This window comes from Myotis myotis, unplaced genomic scaffold, assembly GCF_014108235.1.
Source record: "Myotis myotis isolate mMyoMyo1 unplaced genomic scaffold, mMyoMyo1.p scaffold_m19_p_3, whole genome shotgun sequence".
NCBI classification, from domain to species: domain Eukaryota; kingdom Metazoa; phylum Chordata; class Mammalia; order Chiroptera; family Vespertilionidae; genus Myotis; species Myotis myotis.
Window position 1 is genome coordinate 115,854,846 of NW_023416335.1, and position 26,177 is coordinate 115,881,022.

At 40.8% G+C, this 26,177-nt stretch overlaps 1 protein-coding gene across 4 annotated transcripts in view; it reads left to right on the plus strand.

The window, feature by feature from the left end:
* Positions 1-26,177, plus strand: part of USP12 (ubiquitin specific peptidase 12) — a 121,970-nt gene that overhangs the window by 27,526 nt on the left and 68,267 nt on the right. The window lies entirely within an intron of this gene.

The following is a 26,177-nucleotide window of genomic DNA, read 5'->3' on the forward strand; positions in this document are numbered from 1 at the left end:
AGATATTACTTTATTTACATATGAAGACTGAATAGCATTAATTAAGTTTTCAATCTTTTAAGGATTCAAATAGCTAATTTTGTTATCTGTCAAATTAGGATAATATCTAAAAGGGTTGTTTTGAAATTAAAATAGATCATGTATGTAAAGTACCTGGTATAGTATTTTGCCCATGATAGATACTTTTAAATGGTACCTATTATTGTTGTTGAGCCTATTTGGCCTATAAGTACATAATAAGCATTAAAAATTATTTGATTAATAGTCCTTGTTGATGTAGATCTAAGATTTCATATTCTAAACTTTGGACTTTTTGTGTTTTCATAACTAGAGGCCCGGTGCACAAATTCGTGCATGGGTGGGGTCCTCCTTTCTGGGTCCGGGGTGTGGGTGAATCAGATTCGGAGCTGTCACGACCCCAGAAGCAAGGTTTGGGTCAGTGCGCGTCATAGCTACCAGCCGGTCATTGATTGTTCTGGTTATTCCGTCATAATGGTCGCTTAGGCTCTTATATATATAAATATTGATTTGCTTAACATTAAGTGAAAACCTCAATGAATTTTCAGACTAAATACACCTATGCAACCAGCTCCAATATTAAGATACAATATTATCAGCACTTCTGAAGCTACTATTATGTTCCCTCCAAGTCACTCCCACTGTCTTTAATTTTAAGGGACAGTACGTGAATTTTTCTACTTTTTCTCTATTATGCCCCACACAAAACATAAAAGAACTCAATTTTTGAGATTAGAATTGTATTAGATGAGAAACTTCAAATAGGTTTTGTAAAAAGCTTTTATATTGCATATTGTGATTTTTAATGTATCTACACTAGTAATATATTTGCAAGTGGAAAATAATTTGTATTACCTTATTACAGGGTAATCAGCAAGTAGTCTGTGAACAACAAAGGCAGAACCTCAATTTCCTTTTCTGTAGAAGTAAGCTGACTTTGTATCCCATATCCTTAGCATAGTACCTAGTACATAGAAGATAATGCTTTTAAAATACAAGGTGGAGCAAAAGTAGGTTTACAGTTGTGAGTACTCAAAACAGTATATTCTTGTATTATTATTGTGTTATTTTTCATATGAACAACTGTAGACCTACTTTTGCCCCACCCTGTAAATACATGAATCAGTATAGGCAAGTACTTATATATATGACTTCACCTACATTTTTTAAAATCCTCACCCAAGGATATGATTTTATTGATTTTAGAGAGAGAAACATCAATTGGCTGCCTCCTGCATGTGCCCCGACTAGAGATCAAACCTGCAGCCTAGGTATGTGCCCTGACTGGGAATTGAACCCACAATTGTATGGAAGGATGCTCCAACCAATTGAACCACCCAGCCAGAGTGACTTTATCTACATTTATTTTTATCCTACCTATGTAAAATAATTAAAGTGGGACTTGAATATGTGAAATTGCTATAAGAGAGAGCTCTCTATTTCTAAAGAAATTTCAGGTATTACCAGTTTATATGAATGACTATTTTTGAAGTAATTTTATACAAGTATGTAGCATAAACTGTAGGAAACTTCTCATAGTTGTAGGAATGTAATATTATAGGAACTGAAAATACTCCATTCAGAGGTAGGGTAAGGCAAACTCTATTAAGTGTATTTGCACGTAAGTATTGTGTTTTGATCTGTATGCTGAACATCTTTGCCATAGAAATCATCAATCTGGGAAAAATTTAGCAAAATGTTAACTGTAATGATTAGAGATATGAATGCAATTGGAGCAAATGAAAAGAATAAGATGATCTTGTCTGGAAAGATAATGATTTTTTTTTTATTAAATCTTTATTGTTCAGATTATTACAATTGTTCCTCTTTTTTTCCCCCCATAGCTCCCCTCCACCCAGTTCCCAACCCACACTCTGCCCTTACCCCCCCGCCCCCACTGTCCTCATCCCTAGGTGCACAATTTTTGTCCAGTCTCTTCCCGCATCTCCCACACCCCTTTCCCCCCCAAGAATAGTGAGTCCATTCCCTTTCTATGTCCCTGATTCTATTATAATCACCAGTTCATTCTGTTCATCAGATTATTTATTCACTTGATTCTTAGATTCACTTGTTGATAGATGCATATTTGTTGTTCATAATTAGTATCTTTACCTTTTTCTTCTTCTTCCTCTTCTTAAAGGATACCTTTCAACATTTCATATAATACTGGTTTGGTGGTGATGAACTCCTTTAGCTTTTCCTTATCTGTGAAGCTCTTTATCTGACCTTCAATTCTGAATGATAGCTTTGCTGGATAAAGTAATCTTGGTTGTAGGTTCTTGGCATTCATTACTTTGAATATTTCTTGCCACTCCCTTCTGGCCTGCAAAGTTTCTGTTGAGAAATCAGCTGACAGTCGTATGGGTATTCCCTTGTAGGTAACTGAGTTTCTTTTCTCTTGCTGCTTTTAAGATTCTCTCTTTGTCTTTTGCTTTTGGCATTTTAATTATGATGTGTCTTGGTGTGGTCCTCTTTGGATTCCTTTTGTTTGGGGTTCTCTGCGCTTCCTGGACTTGTAAGTCTATTTCTTTCACCAGGTAGGGGAAGTTTTCTGTCATTATTTCTTCAAATAGGTTTTCAATATCTTCTCTCTCTCATCTTCTGGCACCCCTATAATTCTGATGTTGGTACGCTTGAAGCTGTCCCAGAGGCTCCTTACACTATCTTCGTATTTTCGGATTCTTTTTTCATTTTGCTTTTCTGGTTGGGTGTTTTTTGCTTCTTCGCATTTCAAATCTTTGCCTTGATTCTTGTGCTCCTCTGGTCTGCTGTTGGGTGTCTGTATAATATTCGTTATTTCAGTTTGTGTATGCTTAATTTCTAGTTGGTTCTTTATCATAACATCAAGGGTCTCATTAGATTTCTTGAGGATTTCATTAAGTTTATCGGTGGCTTCTAGACAGTTCTTAAGAGATCTTAAAAGTGTGGTTCTGAACTCAATATCCTCCATTGACAGTTTTGTCCTGTTTCTTTGTCTCCGCATTTTTTATGCTTTCTTGGTGCACCCCCTAGTGGTCTTTGTGCGCAGTCTTGTTGCAGTTAAGCCTTGATCGTTGTAGTTAATACTAGGGGGATTTGACCTCCAGGCCAACTGGCTGTGAGAATCAGCTGTGTCTGCAGTGGGAAAACTTCTGTCCTCTAGGGAGGTGCTAATCTAGCCTTTGCCTGAGGCTATCTGGCAAATGGCTCTTCGCAGGGCTTGGGCGGGGCGGGTCGCACGGGATCAACAGAGCGGGTGGAGGGAGCAGTTATGGCTGCTCTCAGGCCCGTCCCCAGAGGCTCTGCCTCTCAGAGTCCCAGCAACCGCTGCAAACCTCTGAGAGAAAGCTGCCCTCGTGTTCTGACCGATGCCAGACAGTCCCTCTTCTCCCGTTCAAGTCTGGGTCCCTAGAGACTCGCCCAGAACTGGAGCTCAGAATCTGAGACTCCCTCCCGATTGAAAACGACAACCGCGCCCTCAGCTACCAGCCCGCTCCGCGCGTACCTCCGCACCTTTGTATTTTCCGCACTGCACCTCCTCTGAGTCTCCTATGCTGTTCTCTTTCCTTCTAGTTGAAGAATTTCCCCTCAGACAGTCTTCCTGTGGTTCTGGGCGATGTCCGTTCCGTCTTTTAGTTGTATTTTTGAAGTGGTTGTTTGAGGCAGCTAACTCCAGTGTTTACCTATGCCACCATCTTGGTTTTCTCCAGAAAGATAATGATTAATATGTAGAAGGTGAATGAATATAGGGCTGAATGGTCATTTATTGTCTAAACTGGGGCTCTTTGGGAGTGAAAAGATGTGCTGTTACTTATGTCATGATGACAACTGGCATACACTCTCTAGGCAGACTGGGACATTTGATCTCCTGTTACATGGATTCTCTGCCCTGTTCTACAGTTCCAGAGTTCATATTTCTTTAAACTCAACAGAAGTAATAATAGCACAATTAAAGGGGCAAACACTACACAAAACATGGTAAATGTGGAGCTTTTGAATTGAAAATAGAAGGGAAAGTTGTATTAATTTTCTGTGCCATGGAACAAATTGTCACAAATTTAGCAATTTAAGCCAACACACATTTATTACATAACTAGAGGCCCGGTGCACGAATTTCGTGCACAAGTAGGGTCCCTAGGCCTGGCCAGCGATCAGGGCTGATTGGGTCCTTCGGCTGCCGGCATGGGCCTTCCTTCATTCCGTGCCACCCCCTGGTGATCAGTGCATGTCATAGTGAGCAATAAAACTCCTGGTCAATCACCCGAGGGGACAATTTGCGTATTAGCCTTTTATTATATAGGATAGATTCTGTGGGTAAGCTGTGCCCACTGCAAGGCTTCAACCCATGTGTTGACCAGAGCTCAGTTCTCATCTGGAGTCTTGACTGGCCATTGATCTGTTTCCAAACTCACTAAGGGTGTTTGATTTGTTGTAAGATGGAGTGAGGGTTGGAAGCCACCCTCAGCTCCAAGGAACTAGTCATGTGGCCCTCTGTGTAAGCCCTCACAGCATGGCAGCTTGCTTCCATGAGTAAGTGAGTCAGAGAACAATACGGAGTCTTCTGTAATGTAACACAATCACAGAAGTGATGTCCCATCATCTTTGTTATAATCTGTTGGTTAGAGGCACATCACAGGTCCTGCCCATATTCCAGGGGAATGTTTGAATTTCTGTCCACCACAGTGATGCATTCACAGTAGCTTGTCAGTGAAAAGTCCCAGTCTGACTGAGGTTTAAGTCTCGCCTTGTGCGGTGTCTTATTTGTGATTATTTTATTTGCAGGGATGTCTCTTTTGGAACTAATGCAATTACTATCCAGATCATTTATTTGGCAGTTAATCATATATTGTATTTTGTGTTAACCATGCCTAATCTTTTTTATTATAGAAAAACTTAAACATGTATTGAAATGGAAAGAATAGTATTATGTACTAGCTGCAGCAAAAAAGCATCTGTGGACCAACTTGTGTCTTTTTTTGTTCCTACCTACTTTAAACCTTCCTGGATTATTTTGAGGAAAATCCCATGTATTATTTTATTATTTAAATGTTGTGTGATTTGACTTTTTATGTGTTTGGTCTAGGTCCCCCTCTTTTATATTGTGTCTTCCCTGAGGATAGGACCATATATTGTGCATATTTGTCCTAGTAGTGCCTGGTGGGTAGTCAGTACATATTTGTGGGTAGTCAGTATGTATGCATACACTTAGAAATCAGAAAGTCTGTGCTCTCTAATTAGTTTGAATTAACTCTATAAACTAATCTAGGATAAGTTATTTATCTACTTTATTCTCTCTTGAAGAAAAATTTTATCTTATTAAACTATTCAAAGGGTTTGTATTAAGGTCTGTTTTGTTCTAGTTATTCATAAGAGTAGGATTTAAGAGCCTTAAATTTTTTGGTGCTTCTCAAGCAAGTCATAGTTTTTTTGAAATGAAGACAATAGGTGGAATAGAACATGGAAAACAGTTTGCTTTATTATAATCACTTAACAATCTCACCCTCAGCAGTAGGGCAGAAAATTAGAGTTCTGCATAAAATATCTTCTTAGAGCAGGAATCATTTTGGAATCCTGCAGCAGTGGGAAACTTGACCACTCTTCCTTGTTGCTTTTTCACAATTGACCTGTGTTGGGGAAATGGCCCTTAACGGCAGTAGCTCAGGCCTCCAGTGGGAAGAGTGGGTGGTAAAAGGGTCTGTTGCTGTCTGAATTCTAAGACAAAATGAGATGGCATATTCTTACGCAGCTTGGGAAGTGAAGAAAAGCATGTTTTCCTTTGTCATTCCCCCACCCCTTCTCATACTTGCTTCTGGCAGTAAATGTTTATATACGGTTATATGCCTATGTATAAAATAGCGGATGTCTAATAATATATATGTCATAGACCTTAATATTTAAGAGTTTGAATTATAAATCTTTAGGGATTCACACGCTATCGTAAAGGGTTACTTGTATTTAACTTATAAATTTTGATATACTTAGAGATTTGAGATTAAAAATTATAAATGTTTTCATTAATTTTATGATAATACTAGAGGCTCAGTGCATGAATTCATGTACCAGTGGGGTCCCTTGGCCTGGCCTGTGGGATCGGGCAGAAACCGGCTCTCTGACATCCCCTGAGGGGTTCCGGATTGCGACAGGGCGCAGGCCAGGCCGAGTGACACCCCTCCCGTCCCCCCACTGTACGATCAGGGGCGGGGAGAGACACAGGAGGTTGGCCAACTGGGGAGGGACCATGGGAGGGCTCCAGGGCGTGTCCAGCCCATCTCGCTCAGTCCCAATTGGCCGGGCCTCAGCAGTAAGCTAACCTACCGGTCGGAGCATCTGCCCCCTGATGGTCAGTGCACGTCATAGTGACTGGTCGGCCGGTCGACTGTCTGCCCCCTGGTGGTCAGTGCACGTCATAGCAAGCGGTTGAGTGACCTTAGCATATCATTAGCATATTACGCTTTGATTGGTTGAATGGTCAACCAGACACTTAGCATATTAGACTTTTATTATATAACTAGAGGCCCAGTGCACAAAAATTTGTGCACTCGGGGGGAGGGGCGGGTCCCTCAGCCCAGCCTGTGCCCTCTCGCAGTCTGGGACCCCTCGGGAGATAACGACCTGCTGGCTTAGGCCTGCTCCCGGGTGGCAGAGGGCAGGCCCAAACCCTAGGTGCAGCCCTTGGTCGGGCTCAGAGCAGGGCCGATTGGGGGGTTGGGGCGCCGCTCCCTGTCATGCACAGAGCAGGGCGGATTGGGAGGTTGCGATGCCACCCTCAGTCACGCTCAGGGTAGGGCCAATTGGGGGGTTGGGGCACCGCCCCCTGTCACACTCAAGGCAGGGTCGATGGGGAGTTTGCTGCGCCACCCCCTGTCACGCACAGAGCAGGGCCCATCAGGGGGGTTGGGGCTCCGTACCCTGTTACGCACAGAGCAGGATCAATTAGGGGATTGGGGAGCTCCCCCCTGTCATGCACAGAGCAGGGCCCATCAGGGGGTTAGGGAGCTCCCCCCTGTCACGCACAGAGCAGGGCTGATCAGGGGGTTGAGGAGCTCCCCCCTGTCATTAACAGATTAGGGCCGATAGGGGAGTTGGGGCACCACCCCTATCACACACAGAGCAGGGCAGATCAGGGGGTTGGGGCGCCGCCCTTTATCACCCACAGAGCAGGGCTGATCAGGGGGTTGGGGCGCCGCCACTGTCACACTCAGGGCAGGGCCGATGGGGAGGTTATGGCTCTACCCCATCACACACAGAGCAGGGCCCGTGGGGGGCTGGTATTGGGGCGCCGCCCTCTATCACCTACAGAGCAGGGCCGATCAGGGGGTTGGGGCACCGCCACTCTCACACTCAGGGCAGGGCCGATGGGGAGGTTATGCCTCTACCCTGTCACACACAGAGCAGGGCCCGTGGGGGAGGCAGGGTGGTTGGGGCGCCGTACCCTGTCACACACAGAGCCGCAGGGCGATCAGGGTGTTGGGGAGCTCCCCCCTATTAGGCACAGAGCAGGGCTGATCATGGGGGTTGGGGCGCCTTCCCCTGTCACAAACAGAGCAGGGCGGATAGGGAGGTTGTGGCCCCGACCCCTGTCACACACAGAGCCACAGGGCGATTAGGGGGTTTGGGCGCTGCCCCGTGTCACGCTGATCCTGGTGCCAGGAGGCCTCTCGGCTCCGCTGATCCTGGTGTTGGGAGGCATATTACCCTTTTACTATATAGGATAGAGGCCTGGTGCACGGGTGGGGGCCTGCTGGTTTGCCCTGAAGGGTGTCCTGGATCAGGGTCGGGGTCCCGCTTGGGTGCCTGGCCAGCCTGAATGAGGGGGTGATGGCTCTTTGCAGCTGATCACACACCCTTCAGGGTGGGGGTCCCCACAGGGGTGCCTGGCCAGCCTGGGTGAGGGGCTAAGGGCTGTTTTCAGGCTGGCGGGTGACTGAAGCTCCCAACCGCTCCTTTTTTTCTGAACCAGCTTTAGCTCTGGCTCCAGCTCTGAGGCCTCTGCTGCTGAAAGCAGGTATCTGGTTTGTTTGGGTTGTATAATCGAAACACTGTTTCAACTCCAGCTCTGAGATCCCGGCTGGCTGAAAGCAGGTTTCTGGGGTTTTGTTTAGCTTCTGTATTTGTAACAATGTTTCAAACTGCAAGCTCAGAGGCCGGCAAGGCAGGCGGGGAACGTTGGCTTCCTCCATCACTGAAGCAAGCAAGCCTCATGTTCGCTTCAAGCTGCCTGGCTGCCGGCCGCCATCTTGGCTGGTAGTTAGTTTGCATATCGCCCTGATTAGCCAATGGGAAGGGTAGCGGATGTACAGCTAATTACCATGTTTCTCTTTTATTAGATAGGATATTTTATTTGTATGATTTATTCATGTAATTATTCATGAATATCTTTTACATCAGTGTTTTGTTCACCTCTAGTTATTTTTTGTGATATCTAGTATAGGTTGTCAGCGTGTCATCTTTTTTTATTTAAGTATATCTCTACACAGCAGTTTTCACATGCATTTTTTTCTAAAATCCTCACCCAAGGACATGTTTCTTTTATTGATTTGAGAGCGAGAGAGAGACAGACAGACAGACAGACATGGATGCGAGAGAGAAACATTGATTGGTTGCTTCCTATACGCGCCCCAACCAGGGATCGAACCTAGGTATGTGCCTTGACTGGGAATGAAACCCAACCTTTTGGTGTATGGGAAAACACTCCAACCCAGCCAGGGCCCACATGCGTTTTTGATGGCATCAGTGGATGCTGTGGCTTGGGAGAGCATTTCTATTTATTGACAGTTTGTTTTTTGTGTGCTTGTTTGCTGATATTCCCACATAATATGTCACCGATTGCTGACCTATTCTCTCCTTTATAAAAGTGATTTGAAAGGTGTTTATGATCACATACATCATGTATAATAATGAGATCATTTTTCTAGGCATAATTAATCAATGTGTTCAAGTTCTTCTGTAAAGACATCTAGAACTATCATTTATTGAGGTTGTTTCAGGTCCATGATACTTCGTTGGACAACCCTTTGTTTAAAATGAGGTAATTGTGAGTATTGTTTTTGTAATCTGAGATAAAACGTAACCTGGATAGAAAGTAATTCCGTCTTTTTTGAGAGATTTGGGTGGAAGTTCACCTTGTTTGTGCATGTAGATATATGTACTCCCACCTTGAACTCTCTGAACTCTTATTTCCCCCCTCTCTGACTGAATAAAGGGGGCCTATTTTTTTTTTTTACTAGTTATCTATAAACTTTTTAGCATACATAACTATAATTTTCTTCTGAAGTTATCAACATTTCTGTCCTCCCCTCTCATTTGTCAATTGCCTTTGTATACACTCACTACCATTTGAGTAATCTCTTTCCACTTATGTTTTTTTGAATAAAGCATGGCAGATTTAGTTATAATTATAGAAGCAAAAGTAAGTGTTATAATCCTTGGATATATAAAGAAGTAATTGGGAGGTGGGGGAAACGAGATGTAGAAGGAAAGAAAAATGTGCTAATTTCCTTTTGTTTCATAGCAGAACATTTTAAAAATACTACATGAAATTGGTAAATCTAGCTGGAGATGTATCTGATGTACCGGTTTATAATGGTGGATTTGTAATCAAAGAAAACACGATAATTTCAAGAGAAACATCAAAAGTGCTTTATTCAAAGTAATGTCCATTGCTATCTACACATTTCCCCCATCTTTCAGGTAATTTGTGGATACCATTCCAATAGAACTTCTCTTGTTTCGAAGCAACCATTCAGAGACTCAATTTTCCACTTCTTAGTACGTTTTGAAGTGCTGCTCAGAAAGTATGTGTGCCATCGATCAGAACAAGTGGTAATCTGAAGGTGCAAGTTCTGGTGAATATAGCGGGTGGGTTAATACTTCCCAGGCAAGATCTTTTAACGTGTCTTTAACTGGTTTTGAAGTGTGTGATGGTGTGTCATCATGAAGCAAAATTACTTTGCCCTGTCTTCTGGCCCATTCTGGTTGTTTCACGATCAAAGCGTGGTTCAAATTATTTTTTGTCGGTAGCGATCAGTATGAACAGTTTAGAAGCTCGTAATACACCACACCTTCCTGATCCCACCAAACGCAGAGCATTGTCTTCTTTCTGAAGCCATCTGGCCTTGCAGTCAATGTTGATGGTTGACCTGGATCAACCCATGATTTTGTGCATTTGGGATTCTCAAAATAAATCCACTTTTCATTGCCAGTCACAATTCAATGCAAAAAGACTTTCTTTTGTGCCGCTGAAGCAACATTTTACTGATGACTTTTTGGTTTTCCATTTGTCTTTCGTTCAGTTGATGTGGCACCCATTTTCCTTCCTTTAAAATCTTTCCCATTACTTGTAAATGATCGGAAATTGTTTGCTGAGCAACGTTTAATCTTTCTGCAAGTTGTTTTTGAGTTTGATACGCATCTTCATCCAATAATGCTTGTATAATTGTTGGTCTTCAGACTTTTTCGGTTGACCTGGACGTTCTTTGACAATCACATCGAAATCATCACTTTTAAAGCATTTAAACCAGCGTTCACAAGTATCTTGAGATGGAGCATGTTCACCATAAGCTTCCTGAAGTATACGATAACTTTTTCTTCAAAATAAAAGACGGCGCAGAGCGATTTGGGCTGGCTCCAGCAGCAGGTGTGAGCGGCAGCTGCTGCCCCGATCACCCCTCAGAAGCAGGGGGAGGTGGAGAAGCCCTCAGAGGCGATCAGGGCCTGCAGCTGCCGCTTGCCCCTACTGATGGTGCTGAGTGATCAGAACCAGTGCTGGGCACCAGCAGCAGGTGTGAGCGGTGGCTCCGGTGCTGGCTGCGATGTGAATGGGGACGGTGCCGGCAATGGGTGTGAGCGGGGCCAGCGCCGGTAGCGGGTGTGAGTGCCGGGCAGGATCGCGGCACGCGGGAGTAAAGAATTTTCAGTAATCACCAGAGGCTTGTCCTGATGATAGCGACCAGTGCCCTGCCTTGGTCTGGCACCCCTGCTCATCTGCTCCACCATCTTGCCGTGGCCAACGCCCACCATGTTCTGCACACGCCCCCTGGTGGTCAGTGCACGTCATAGCGACCAGTTGTTGACTTGTTCGATTGTTCTGTCAGTCGGTCTATTTGCATATTAGCCTTTTATTATATAGGATTATGTTCTTCTTTGTCTCATAACTTCTCCTCCATGCATTGTGAGATATTGTTGACATATAACATATGTAAGTTTAAGGTTTGTATACAATGTGATTATTTGATACATGTATATATTACAAATTGATTACCACCATAAGGTTATTTAACACCTCCATTCCCTCACATAAATAACTGTGTGTGTGTGTGTGTGTGTGTGTGTGTGTGTGTGTTGATAACATTTAAGATATATTCTCTTGCCCTAGCCGGTTTGGCTCAGTGGATAGAACATTGTCCTGCGGACTGAAGGGTCCCAGGTTCAATTCCGGTAAAGGCATGTACCTTGGTTGAAGGCCCATCCCCTGTAGGGGGTATGCAGGAGGCACTTGATGGATGTTTCTCTCTCATCAATGTTTCTAATTATCCCTCTCCCTTCCTCTCTGTAAAAAAATCAATAAAATATATTTAAAAAAAGATGTATTCTCTTAACTTTTAAGTATGTAATATAGTATTATTATCAAATTTTTACTTAAAATATCTTATCTGAGAACTAGAGGCCCGGTGCATGAAATTGTGCACGGGATCAGGCCTAAACTGGCAGTCGGACAACCTTCTCACAATCTGGGACCACTGGCTCCTAACTGCTCACCTGCCTGCCTGCCTGATCACCCCTAACTGCCCCCACCCCCGCCAGCCCGATCACTCCTAACCACCTCTGCCTGCCAGCATGATCACCCCTAACTGCCCCCCCCCACCCCCGCTGGCCTGGTCGCCCCCAACTGCCCCTCCCTGCTGGCCTGGTCACCCCTCATGGCCCCCCCGCCAGCCTGGTTGCCCCACGCAGCCTGCTGTTCAGTCATTTGGTCATCCCTTACTAACCCCCCTGCCGGCCTGGTCACCTCATGCAGCCTGCTGTTCTGTCGTTACTGTGACAGAGTCCTGGACAATTTGCATAGTCCTCTATTATTAGCATAGATAATATGGCTCCTTCCCCTCCAATTCTCTTGTAGTCACTGTTGATATTTACTTGATTTTTTTATAATGTACCATTTTGATTCCCTTTTTTCCTTTTCTGTATATTTTTTTAGTTTTCTTGGGGATTACCATTATCTTAAATTGATGACAACCTATCCTATCTAATAAAAGAGAAACATGGTAATTGGCGTACGACCGCTACCCTTCCCATTGGCTAATCAGGGTGATATGCAAATTAACTGCCAGCCAAGATGGCGGCTGGCAGCCAGGCACTGAACATGAGGCTTGCTTGCTTCAGTGATGGAGGACTGCAACGTTCCCCGCTTGCCTTGCTGGCCTCTGAGCTTGCAGTTTAAGAAACATTGTAATATATAGAAGCTAAACAAAACCCCAGAAACCAGCTTTCAGCCGGCTGGGATCTCAGAGCTGGAGTTGATACAGAGTTTCGATTATAGAACTGAAACAAACCAGATACCTGCTTTCAGGAGCAGAGGCCTAAGAGCTGGAGCCTCAGAGCTAAAGGTGGCCCAGAATAAAAAAAGAAAAAAGAAAAAAGAAAAAAAGGAGCAGTTGGGAGCTTCAGTCCCAGCCTGAAAACAGCCCTCAGCCCCTCACCCAGACTGGCAGGCACCCCAGTGGGGACCCCCACCCTGAAGGGTGTGTGACCAGCTGCAAACAGCTATCATCCCCTCATCCAGGCTGGCCAGGCACCCAAGCGGGACCCCCCACCCTGATCCAGGACACCCTTCAGGGCAAACCAGCAGGCCCCCACCTGTGCACCAGGCCTCTATCCTATATAGTAAAAGGGTAATATGCCTCCCAGCACTGGGATCAGCGGAGCCGCGAGGCCTCCCAACACCAGGATCAGCGGAGCCGAGAGGCCTCCTGGCACCAGGATCAGCGTGACACGGGGCAGCGCCCAAACCCCCTGATCGCCCTGCGGCTCTGTGTGTGACGGGGCAGGGCCACAACCTCCCTATCCGCCCTGCTCTGTTTGTGACAGGGGAAGGCGCCCCAACCCCCTGATCAGCCCTGTTCTGTGCCTCTAGTTTTTAATAATACCAATAGTACACAAACACTCTGGTTCTATACATATCTGTCTCTCTACATATATTAATTGTGCACCCATTAACACAGTTTTATAGTTGTTTAATGTGTTTTCCTTTTATGTCATATATGAAAAAAGGGGGGTTAAAATCAAAAGTACAGTTATAAGAGGTGAATACTAGGGATGTGATATACAACATGATGATGATAGCTGACACTGCTGTATGATATGTAAAAAAGTTGTTAGAGTAAATCCTAAGAGTTCTCATCACAAGGAAAATTGTTTTCTTTGTATTGTATCTGTATGAGAAGATAGATGGATGTTAATGAACCTACTGTGGTAATCAATTCACAATATATGTAAGTCAAACCATCATGCTGTGTACCTTAAACTTATGCAGTGATGTATGTCAATTACTTCTCAATAAAACTAGAATAACTCCCAAAAATGCAATAATACTGACTTTTATATTTATCCGTGTTCTTTACTTTTCTACATGACTTTGAGTTATTGCCTAGTGTCTTTTCGTTTTAGCTGGAAGGGCTCCCTTTAGTATTTCTTGTAGGACAGGTCTACTGGTAATGAATCCCCTTAGATTTATTTTGGAATATCTTAATTTCTCTTTTACTCCTGAAGATTAATTTTGCCATTTTTAGAAATTGGTTGACAGTTTTTCTCTCCTAGCACTTAAAATGTTATCCTCTGCTTTCTGGCATCTGTGGTTTTTGATGAAAACTCCGCTCATAATCTTGCTGCAGGTCCCTTGTATGTGATGAGTTTCTTCTTTCAAGATTTCGATTCTCTCTTTGTCTTCTACAATTTCTCTATAATGTGTGGATCTTGTTGAAGTTTTTCTGCTTCAAATTTGTTGAACTTCTTGGATGTGTAAATTCAGGTCTTTCATAAAATTTGGGAAGTTTTGGGCCATTATTTCTTCAGATTTTTTATTTGTTGTTGTTGCTTGCTTCTTTCTTTCCCTCTGGGATTCTCATGCATATGTTGATATGTTTGGTGGTGTCCAATTGGCCCCTCAGTATCTGTTCATTTTTCTGAATTATTTTTTCATTGTGCTCTTCAGACGATAATTTCAACTGCCTTATTTTCGAGTTCACTGATTTTTTTTTCTCCTGCCGGCCTAAATTTGCCATTGAACTCCTCTATTGAATTTCTTATTTCAGCTATTATACTTTAAAAAGAAAGCAAATAAAAAATCTGGAATTATTATAATTATAATCTCTTCATTGACGTCCCTTATTTATTTATACAGCATTCTCCTGATTTTCTTTAGTTCTTTTGTTTCCTTTAGTTCTTTGAGTATATATAAGACAATTGATTAAAAACCTTTGACTAGTAATTTCAATGTCTGGAATTCCAGATAAAGAGAAATGGTGGCTAGGTTGCACACTCCTCTTTCTCACCCAGCTTCAGCAGCCTCTCCCATCACCAGCCACTCCCCTGCTTGTTGTAAGTGTTCTGAGGTAGTTGATTCTGATGGACTTTTTACTAGTAGCTTAATGGTTTTGGTGGAGGGACTGGCCCCTGGAGCTTCCTACTCTGCCATTGCTGTGATGTCATTTTACCCTTGGCTATGTTTGGACATAACCGCTTATAGTGCCAACTGTAGCCCGTTCTTTTCTATATTTGACAAAACGATTTAAATTTGATGATAATTTTACCAGAGGCTAGAGTACAGTTAGCCTCTGAAATCTGGAGTATGAGTTCTGTTGTAGTAGTAGTAAGAGAGTAATTAAGTCTGTCAATAATATACATGTTTTTTATTTCACTTTAACTTAGTAATACCTGTATCTGTATAGTGATTTTCTTTACAGGAATGCAAGTGTGAGACATGTGGACAGATTATCCATTAGTGTTGGAGATGGTGCCTCTCTATTCTGTTTGTATCCTATCTCATCAAGGCTGGCTTTGCTTTGTGCTGACCTCTGATGCTCAGTGTTTGCAGCTCTCTGAGCTATGCTGTGATGGTACAGTGTCAGTGTTCAGTCTGCGTCAATCTAAGAATCCTCTATATGTGGAGCCCATTTTAACTCTGATGGTAGAGTTAAAACCAGAGGAAGTCACTACAGAGGGCCTAGACCAAGATTCTTAGAATGACTACAAGATTCTTAGACAGACTTTCTCAGTGACTTTGGAATTTCAGTCTTTTGAGGGGTTCATTTGCTGGTAAGAAGGGACAAATAATTTATTTAATGCTTACTGTGCCAGGCATGGTTCTAAACATCTATGTGGTTTTCAGAAACAAGCCATGATAAAGGTGTTGTTTGTCCTTACAGATTAGGAAACTGGAGCACAAAGGGGTGAAATATCTTGTCCTAATTACACACTTTGATTGTGACTCTATATTGCTGCTATTTTGGAATTGTAGCATTTGAGATGTGCAGTAGATACCATAAATCTGGCATCTTGCTGCTGAGGAAAGCAAGGCAGAGAGTGATTTGTGGTAGATGACCCTGTGCTTTAGCAGGTTGTATTAGAACCAGGCCAGTAGTGCAGGCCTCCTGATCTGAAGGCCTTTGCTCAGTGTACTGCAGAGCCTACAACTGGAATGTTTGAGTGCCTACTCATGTTCTTCAGGGCTCTCATTTTGCCAACATGAAAAGCTATAACGAAAACACCTCTGAAGAAAAATTCAAGGCTTGGCTCTTTTAGTTCCATCTGTTTGTGAAGTCTTTCCCAAATCCTCTAGCTCTCAGTGTTATTCCTGTCGTGACATCCTATATACATGCTGTGTTGTAGTTTGGTGCTTATTCTCTGCTCTATAACTTCACATTTATTTTAAATAATTTTCTACCTCTGTGTCATTATGAAAAACTAATTTTTATTCACTGTATACTTCCCAATTAGATTATGACTTTGCAATTTTTTTCATAGTATTTTTAAAAAAATCTTTCACAGCACTGTATGTCACAACTTTATTGATTTCAACTCACAGTGAGAAATAGACTTATTTCTTTACAGTGAGACATAATTGTAGTACATACTTAAATATAGGAACAAAAGTTTCATGAACCATTGTGTACTCTTAGTAGAGAGATGTACTGTGATTTATTCTGTTTTACTGAAAAAGAAAATGGCAGTTGGGTGCTACAGTTTGAAAATCACATTCTACAACTTCTCACACAGGGCTAGATATTCAGATACTTAATGAAATTCACCTTTTCTTGAAAGACTACTGCTTTGAGACTTTTTATGATGTCTGAAACTTAGAATATGGTAATGGTTTGTTATTTCATAAAAATTTCTGTTGTCTTTGATACAGTTTCAGGGACACAGTGTACAGTGTCTTCCAGATCAGGTGTAGGCTTTCAGCCTTGAGTTTCTTTCTTGTGTAAGATATAGAAACTTGTTTCTCATATCTTGTGTGCTCTGGATTCATTCACTTCCTCTTTTTCTGTTCACATTCTCATATTGGCTCTTTCTGTGCCTCCAGAACTTTTTTTTGGTGTACGAAGGTCACTTGCTTCTCTTATCTTTGGGAAACCTTTCCTGCCTGTTTTGGTAGTTTTCTCTTTTAGGTACTGACCTGATATGATTCTTTCAGTACTAATCTTGGAATGATACCTGTTGGATCCTAAAACAGGATTTGAAACACAAAAGTGGGAAAAATATATTGTATTTTTTCTTATTTGTCTTAAATAAAAAGAAGATTGTCAGGGAACTGATAGTTTGCCATAATTCATATAAAAAAGAGTATTCTTGATAAAGATGTTTTCTAGATAGATGTTCATCCTTTTACATTTTAATCACTTTTAATTTCTTGATAAGATATATTAAGTTCTCTAGTTTCTTAAACAGTATATACTGAAATGTGAATTAGCTTTCTACAATGATATGTATTCATAGATATCATTTTTTTTCCCCTGCCATATTCTAGCTTTAGATTATGGACATTTCTTACCTTACTTCTTGAAAACATTCCTGGTTATCAGTTTTCATCTTCCTTATAATGGTAGAATGAAAGGCAGTCAGATAAGCATTTTCCATGGTTGACTATGTAAAAATTATGTAATGGGAAGCAGCCATTTCCCAGCTTATTTTTTTTTTCTCTTTGCAGGTGGTATCTTAAAAATAATAGATCAAAGGTGTCCTTCTAGTTTCAACTTATTCTTTTACTTGCATGATAAATTTTTGGGGCATTAAAAAGAAGCATTTTTTAGCTTTCTAAGAATTTATTCCGTTTTACTGAAAAAGAAAATGGTAGTTGGGTGCTACAGTTTGAAAATCACATTCTACAACTTCTCACACAGGGCTAGATATTCAGATACTTAATGAAATTCACCTTTTCTACTAGGTAGCTTTAAGGAGGTACTTATTCAACAGCTTGCAAATTTTTATTATCACATGACTAGTTCTGAGGATTTGGTACTGTGTCCTAATTTTTATTCAGAATTTTGTTAAGTGTTTGACCTTTAATAGACTATCCAATATTTTAGCCTTAATATTTAATGAGATTGGAAGAGCTGGTAGATTCACATGTTGCTAGAAATGTGGGCATGAGAGGTACGATAGATACTAATATCTTACATACGAGGTAACCGAGGTCCTGTCTCCAGTTACACAGAGAAGTGGTATGGCCAAGTCCAGACTCCAGTCTGTAACTTTGCTAATTCAGGGCTATCTTTAGTATACCATGGTCTCTCTACAGCTGTAAAACAACATTTCCTAGTGGCCAAAGATGCAACTTCCATTTATAAAAATAATAAGTCCTAGGGTTGTACTGTACAGCATGCTACCATAAGTGAATCATACTATATTGTGTGGTTGGAAGTTGCTAAGAGAGTAGGTTTTAAAAGTAATCACCTCAAAGAAAAAGTATTTGTAACTGTGAGTGGTAATGTTAATTGGATTTATTGTGATTATTTTGCAATATACATTAATCAAATCATGTTCTATACCTGAATCTAATTATAATATGTGAATTATATCTCAATAAAATTAAAAATCCACAACATTACCTACTTTTAATAAAACGTTAGTTTTAGTTGCTAACATTATACTGACAGGAATATTGACTAAAAAATATTACTTAGTATTAACCTTGTTTTTTAAGCACAAACATTTTGTTTATTTTTCCCCTTGATTTTATTTATTTCATTTTATTATCTTTTAAAATATGTTTTTATTGATTTCAGAGAGAAAGGGAGAGGGAAAGATAGAAGAAACATCAGTGATGAGAGAGAATCATTGATTATTTGCCTCCTGCACACCCCTGCTGGGGATCGAGCCCACAACCCAGGTATGTGCCCTGACCAGGTATCCAAATGTTACCTCCTGGTTCATAGGCTGATCAGCTACACCAGCTGGGCTATTTATTTATTTTATTAAGACTTTTTTTTAAGAGCAGTTTAGGTTTATAGCAAAATTGAGGGGGAAGATACAGAGATAATTTCATACGTTCCCTGTCTGCACACATGCACAGTTTCCCCCATTATCAACATCCCTCACAAGAGTGGTGGTGTCTTTCTTACAGTTGATGAACTTATACTGACACATCATAATCACCAAAAATCCATAGTTTACATTATGTTCACTCTTGGTTTTGTGCATCCGATGGGTTTGGACAAATGTATAAAAACACGCATCCATCATTATATCATACAGAGAATTTTCATTGACCTAAAAAGTCCTCTGTACTCTGCACATTTATTCCTCCCACTACCTGACCCCTGGCAACCAGTGATTTTTTTTTTTATTGTCTGTAGTTACCAGTAAGTTTTTACTTTAAATTATTGTAATTTTTACATTTAAAAGTTTTATTTGGTTCTTTAAAAAAATTTTGCTTTGACTTTAGAGCAGGGGTGGGGAACGTCCAGCCTGTGGGCCACATACGCTCCTGAAATCATTTGGTCTGGTCCTGCCAAGGCATTGGGGGTGAGTTAATTAAATGTTTGACTAAATATAGCCGGCTAATTTTTTTTCTTTTTTATTATTGATTTCAGAGAGGAAGGGAGAGGGAGAGAGAGAGAGAGAGAAACATCAATGATGAGAGAGAATCATTGACCGGCTGCCTCCTGCACGCCCCACACTGGGGACTGAACCCGCAACCTGGGCATGTGCTTTTGGCCGGAATCGAACCTGGGACCCTTCAGTCCGCAGGCCAACGCTCTATTCACTGAGCCAAACCAGCTAGGGCAGCTGGCTAATTTTTAAGTTAATAATTTTGTATGTCTTGTGAATGATGCTATAAATATCTAGTTGGCCCTTGGCAGAGAAAAGGTCCCCCATCCCCGCTTTAGAGTCTCATTCTTGTAATTGAGCCTGTGTTATTTATTGGCACATATTAAATTTGTTTTTTATTGTGTCTGAATTAGTTCTGATATTTAATGTCTTTTGAGTTTAGTTTGGCTGTCTTTTTGCTGGCTTTTCTTTATGGTACTTTGTTTTCCTGTTTTTATGTATATACTAGTAGCCGGGTGCACGAAATTCATGCACATTGAAAGGGAATTAATTGCCCTAACCGGTTTGGCTCAGTGGATCAGCCTGCGGACTCAAGGGTCCCGGGTTCGATTCTGGTCAAGGGCATGTACCTTGGTTGCGGGCACATCCCCAGTGGGGAGTGTGCAGGAGGCAGCTGATCAATGTTTCTCTTTCATCGATGTTTCTAACTCTCTATTCCTCTCCCTTCCTCTCTGTAAAAAATCAATAAAATATATTTTAAAAAAGGGAATTAATTAGCAGAGATATTTTAATATAGCTATTTGCCCTTTCTCTATAATAGAAGTGTGAGAGATGAAAGGAAATTAGTAAAATGTATATGAAAATAATATATAAATTTATTAATAAATAAACAGTAACAAAAGGATATAACAACAACAGAGGCATGATATAAAAACGACAACAACATGATATGAAAACAATAAAAACATGATATGAAAACAACAAAAACATGATATAAAAACAACAGTGATGCAAACAATGACTGATAAAGTGATTAAACTTATTCTAATATCTCCCTGTACACCACATTAAGAGTGAAAACACTTTCAGAGTGCTTGACTAATTCCCTTGTGATGAAGTACTTAGAACTTTAACTGTAACATCACATGCTCTTCAAACTTGAGAGAAAGCAACATATAACTGACCATGTGCAAAAACAGGTTCAGGTAGGAATATGCCTACTTTGTCTAGAGTTTGTCCTTGTGATTTCTTAATAGTCGTCACAAATGCTGGCATCACGGGAAACTGTCGTCGAATCAATTTAAATGGGAGGCCAGTGTCAGATGGGGACAAATTCTTGGAATCAGAACAGCCTCTCCCTCTGCAGATCCTATTAATACTTCAGCTTCGATAATGTTAGGTTGTAATCTTTGGATAATAAATCTGGTACCATTACAAAGACCCCATTTACTATTGAGATTTCTCAATAGCATGATGATTGCACCCACTTTCAATTTTAATTTATGACACGGCATTCCCAAAGGAGTAATACTATTAAGAAATTCCATGGGAAAATTTTCCTTTTCAGCATCATCTGTGGAATCAGTGGGATCAATGGAATCATCATTCAAATATGTGTGAAAATCTCCATCAAGTATATCCAAATTTTCTTCATTTAATTTTTGTACATGCTCATTTTTTGGACAAAGAATTGCACGTTTAGATAAATTTTTAATATCTATAGCAGTGGTTCTCAACCTTGGCTGCACATTAGAATCACCTGGGAATCTTTTTAAAATCCTGATTCCTGGGCCTCATCCTCCGGAAATTGTTTCTTTGTTATAGGGTGGGGCCACAACATCAGTAACAAAGAAACAGAATTAAAACTTTATTGTGGGGAGCCGCTACAGTGTTTTGGACAGGTTTAAGCCTTGGACTGATGAGAGGGCACAGTTCTCTCATTGCCACGTGCAAGTCCCAGCTTGGAGGGCAGGGCCCTCCCGGCACAATTATAGCCAACAGCTGTAGTTGTAAGCTTGAACCTATGGTCCGAACACGTGGCCCCACGTGCCTGAGTGATGTGGGCTTGATAGAGTTCAGGTGCATGTAGTTGAGTAGGATTGAAATGCAGGAGAATGTTGTAAACATCTTGGTCACGCCCTTACTTTGCCTCATAGCATCTGCTATAAAATAAAGGCATGGCTGTGGGCATGGTCGCTGCCTCTCAGAGAAGCAGCGTCCCACCTAAACCCGGCTTTCATTCTCTTGTTTGTATTTTCTAAGCCTTTCAGCTACCCCAACTCAGGTTCACCCTTGGCAGTGCTGCTGCGGGACACTTTAGAAAGATAATGCCTCCCCGCTCCCAGGGTGGGCTCCTGCCTCAAACCCCGCCCTTACAGGAAGCAGCTCTGGGAAACAGCTTGGGGGAGGGTGCAGCCGTTGCCGAGACAACCCCTGCAGTACTGACTTCCTTCCACTTGGTTGTGGTGGTTGTGGTCGTGATGAACACCACCCATGGTTTTTATATAAGTAGATGTGTGTATTTTTAAAACTAAGCATTTTTATTGATTTAAGAGAGGGAAAGGGAGAGGAATAGAGAGATAGAAATATCGATAAGAGAGAAACATAGATAGGCTACTTCCTGCACATCCCATACGGGGGATGGATCCCGCAACCTGGGCATGTGCCCTGACCGAGAATCTAACTGTGGCCTCCTGATTCATGGGCCTATGCTCAACCACTGAGCACACCAGCCTGGCTGTATGTGTGTGTTTTTTGACTATGAACATAACTCTCTCTGAATTTTATTTATGGGAACTCATTTTTAAAAATATCCTCACCCAAGGATATGTTTTTATTGATTTTAGAGAAGAAGGGGAGTGGGGGGGAGAAACATCGATTGTTGCCTCCCATACCCACCCCAACTGGGGATTGAACCCACAACCTTTTGGTGTTCAGGATGATGCTCAATCAACAAGCAACCTAGCCAGGGCTGTGGGAACTCTGTGGGGTGGATTAAATTTGTCTTCCAGAGTGAATTTATAATCTGCTAGTTGAGACACTGTCAACTCAGGGTCTTTTTGAATTATATTTTGTGCTTACGGCTTTTTTCTTTTTTTATTATTGTGATGAAAAACATATAATTTTCCATCTTTTTTTTTTTTAAATTATAGATCACATTCAATATTATTTTGTATTAGTTTCAGGTGCACAACATAGTGGTTAGATAATCATATACCCTACAGAGTGGTCCCCCTGATATTTCAAGTACCCCCCCCCCTCCGGCCCATACATAGCTATTACAATATTATTTCCCCCTGCCCCCCATTGACCTCTCCCTGGCCACTCCCATCCCCCAGCACATGCCCTCACCCCCCCCCCCCCCCAGTGTTTGTGTCTATTGCTAATGCTTATATGCATGCATACAAGTCCTTTGGTTGATCTCTTACTCCCCCCTTCCCCCCGCCCCCTTTTCCCTCTGAGGTTTGACAGTCAGTTCAATGCTTCTCTATCTCTGGATCTATTTTTGTTCATCAGTTTATGTTGTTCACTACACAAATGAGTGAGATCATGTGGTATTTATCTTCCTCCAACTGGCTTATTTCATTTAGCATAATGCTCTCCAGGTCCATCCATGCTGTTGCAAATGGTAAGAGTTCCTTCTTTTTTCACAGCAGCATAGTATTCTATTGTGTAGATGTACCACAGTTTTTAAATCCATTTGTCTGCTGATGGGCAACTTAGGCTGTGTCCAAATCTTAGCTCTTGTAAATTGTGCTGTTATGAACATAGGGGTGCATATATTCTTTCTGTTTTCCATTTTTAATTTTTTGAGTAAACTCCATACTATTTTCCACAGTGGCTGCACCAGTCTGCATTCCCACCAGCAGTGCACTAGGTTTCCTTTTTCTCCACTTCCTCACCAGCATTTGTCCTTTGTTGATTTGTTGATGATAGTCATGTTGTTTTGATTTGCATCTCTCAGATGATTAGTGACTTTGAGCATGTTTTCATATGTCTCTTGGCCTTCTGTATGTCCTTTTTCAAAAGATGTCTATTTAGGTCCTTTGCTCATTTTTTGATTGGATTGTTTATCTTTCTTTTGTTAAGTTGTATGAGTGCCCTGTAAATTTTGAAGATTAAACCTTTATCGGAGATAACGTTGGCATATATGTTCTCCCATGCAATGGATTTTCTTGTTTTGTTTCTTTTGCTGTGCAGAAGCTTTTTATTTTAATGTAGTCCCATTTGTTTAATTTCCATTGCCCTAGAAGCTGTATCAGTAAAGATATTGCTATGAGATGTGTCTGATATTTTGCTGCCTGTGGTTTCCTCTAAGATTTTTATGGTTTCCCGTCTTACGTTTAAGCCTTTTATCCATTTTGAGTTTATTCTTGTGTATGGTGTAAGTTAGTGGTCAAGTTTCATTTTTTTGCATGTATCTGTCCAATTTTCCCAACACCATTTATGTAAGAGACAGTCTTGACTCCATTGTATGCTCTTGCCTCCTTTGTCAAATATTAATTGAGCATACTGGCTTGAGTCAGTTTCTGGGTTCTCTGTTTCATTGGTCTATATGTTTGTTTTTGTGCTAGAACCAGACAGTTTTGAGGACAGTGGCTTTGTAATATAGCTTGATATCTGGTATTGATATCCCGCCTACTTTGGTGTTCTTTCTCAAGGTTGCTGCAGCTATTCGGGGTCTTTTTTTATTCCATGTGAATTTTTGGAAAGTTTGTTCTAGGTCTTTGAAGTATGCCAGTGGTATTTTAATGGGGATTGCATTGAATCTGTAGATTGCTTTGGGTAGTATGTACATTTTAATGATGTTGATTCTACCAATCCATGAACATGGTATATTCTTCCATTTGTTTATGTCTTTCTTCCTTATCTCTTTTTTCAATGTCCTGTAGTTTTCTGAATACAGGTCTTTTACCATCTTGGTTAAGTTTATTCCTAGGTATCTTAATTTTTTTGTTGCAATGGTAAATGGGATTTTTTTAAAATTTCTCTTTCTATAAGCTCATTATTGGTGTATTAAAAATGTCATAGATTTTTGGGTGTTAATTTTGTATCCTGCTACATTGCCGAATTCATTTATTAAGTCTAATAGTTTTTTTGATGGAGTCTTTAGGGTTTTCTATGTACAACATTATGTCATCTGTGAATAATGACAGTTTTACTTCTTTTTCAATTTGGATGCTTTTTATTTTTTCTTCTTGTCTAATTGCGATGGCTAGCACTTCTAGTACTATGTCAAACAGGAGTGGTGAGAGTGGACAACCTTGTCTTGTTCCTGTTCTTAGGGGAAATGGTTTTAGTTTTTGCCCATTGAGTATGATGTTGGCTGTAGGTTTGTCATATAAGGCTTTGATTATGTTGAGGAATGATCCCTTTATTCCCACTTTGCTGAGGGGTTTTTATCATGAAAGGATGTTGGATTTTGTCATATGCTTTTTCTGCATCAATTGATATAACTATGTGATTTTTATCTCTCAGTTTGTTTCTGTGATGTATCATGTTGATTGATTTGTGGATATTGTACCATCCTTGCATCCCTGGAATAAGTCCCACTTGGTCATAGTGTATGATCTTTCTAATGTAATGCTGGATCTGATTTGCTAGGATTTTGTTGAGGATTTTAGCATCTATGTTCATCAGAGATATGGCCTGTAATTCTTTTCCTTTGTAGTGTCTTTATAAGAAGGATGTATATTCTGTAGCTTGGGAGTGAAATGTTCTGAAGATGTCAATTAAGTCCATCTGATCTAGTGAGCCATTTAGAATTGCTGCTTCTTTGCTGATTTTTTTTTGTCTAGGATTAGGGCAATGCTGGCTTCATAGAAAGAGTTTGGAAATGTTTCTTCCTCTTGAATTTTTTTGGAATATCTGAGGAGGATAGGTTTTAGTTTTTCTTTGAATGTTTGATAAAACTCCCCTTGAAGCCATCTGGCCCAGGGCTTTTGTTTACTGGAAGTTTTTTTAAAAAATATATTTCATTGATTTTTTAAAAAATATATTTCATTGATTCAGAGAGGAAGGGAGAGAGATAGAGAGCTAGAAACATTGATGAGAGAGAAACATCCATCAGCTGCCTCCTGCACAACCCCCACTGGGGATGTGTCCGCAACCAAGGCACATGCCCTTGACCAGAATCGAACCTGGGACCCCCCAGTCCACAGGCCGACGCTCTATCCACTGAGCCAACTCGGTCAGGGCTGCTGGAACTTTTTTGATGAGTGCTTCAGTAACCTTCATAGTTACTCATCTATTCAGATTTTTTGAGTCTTCCTGATTGAGTTTTGGAAAGTTGTATTTTTATAGGAATATGTCCATTTCTTCTAGGTTGACCAGTTTCTTGAAATAGAGTTGTTCATAGTATTTTTTTTTTACAATCCTTTGTATTTCTGTGGGGTAGGTTGTTATTTTGCCTCTTTCATTTCTGATTTTGTTTATTTGAGTCTTCTCTCTTTGCTTCTTGGTGAGCCTGGCTAGAGGTTCATCAATCTTGTTTATCCTTTCAACGAAGCAGCTCTTGGTTTTATTGATCTTTTGTATTTTTTTTTTTTTTTTTGGTCTATTTGTCATTTATTACTGCTCTGACCTTTATTATTTCCTTCATTCTGCTCACTCTGGGCTTTTCTTGCTGCTCTTTTTCAAATTATTTAAGTTGTAGAGTCAGATAATATATTACAAGTTTTTCTTGTTTTTTGAGGTAGGCCTGTAATGCTATGAACTTCCCTCTCAGGACTGCTTTTATTATGTCCATAGATTATGAATTGTTGTGTCTTCATTGTCATTTATTTCCAGCATGTTTTTAATTTCTTCTTTCATCTCTTTGGTAACCCAATCATTGTTTAATAGCATGCTATTTAGCCTCCAAGTGTTTTATTTTTTTCAATGTTTTTATTGTAATTGATTTCTAATTTTATGCTATTGTGATCTGAGAAGATGCTTGATAGGATTTTAATCTTCTTAAATTTGGAGAGATTTTGCCTGTGTCCCAATATGTGGTTTATCTTTGAAAATGTCTTATGTGCACTTAAGAAGAATGTATATTCTGTAGCTTAGGGGTGAAATGTTCTGAAGATGTAAATTAAGTCTATCTGATCTAGTGAGTCAGGTAGGATTGCTGTTTCTTTGCTGATACTTTG